The sequence below is a fragment of the Leishmania donovani genome, chromosome 29, assembly GCF_000227135.1.
Source record: "Leishmania donovani BPK282A1 complete genome, chromosome 29".
NCBI classification, from domain to species: domain Eukaryota; phylum Euglenozoa; class Kinetoplastea; order Trypanosomatida; family Trypanosomatidae; genus Leishmania; species Leishmania donovani.
The window spans coordinates 1146787-1147492 of record NC_018256.1 but is presented as its reverse complement, the minus strand read 5'-3'; positions in this window follow the sequence as shown (position 1 = coordinate 1147492).

The window sequence follows — 706 nt, the reverse complement described above, 5'->3', positions numbered from 1 at the left end:
GGTGGCATGCGTTCGCGTCACCCCGACGCTCTGCCCTTCATCGGTATAGTGCAAGCGTGTGCTCACCGTCGCCGCTCGCTCTCACGCAGCGCCACCCAGGACCTGACCGCCGATATCAGTTGCTATGAATCGCTCTGACCTCCCTCCGGCTTGGGTGCCCGGGCCATGTCACCACCACAAGTGGTTCCGCATTGGCAGGAAATAGAAGGGGGAGGGTGCTGGGCCCTGAGCATGCGACGCACCGAGAAGTCCTCCCGTGAGCGGGGCTGGCGGGGTACTCAAACGAAAAAAAGCGCGCAACACCGCACGCAGCGTCTCTGCGTAGCCGCCCAAAACGCAAAAAAAAAAACGCCTGAACAGCAAACAAAACTCACTGCTGGCCTCTATCGCAAAAGAAGAAGCGTGTCTGTGTGGCTGTGTGTGTGTGTGTGTGGCATCGAAACCGGAGACACGCGAACTACATACGGCCAGCAAACGGGCACACGCACACACGCAAACATACAAGAGAGGAACCAACGGATATTATCATAGCGGCTAAACGGCAGGGGGAGACACCGGGTCATAGGTGCGGCCCGACAGGACATACGCACACGCTTACACTTTAATAAAGGGCATGCCAACAAAGAAGTGCTGCTCGACGTCTACGCGGCGGCCGAGGTGCAGCGACGACTTCCCGCTATTCCCTCGACTGCCTCGCACGGTCTGC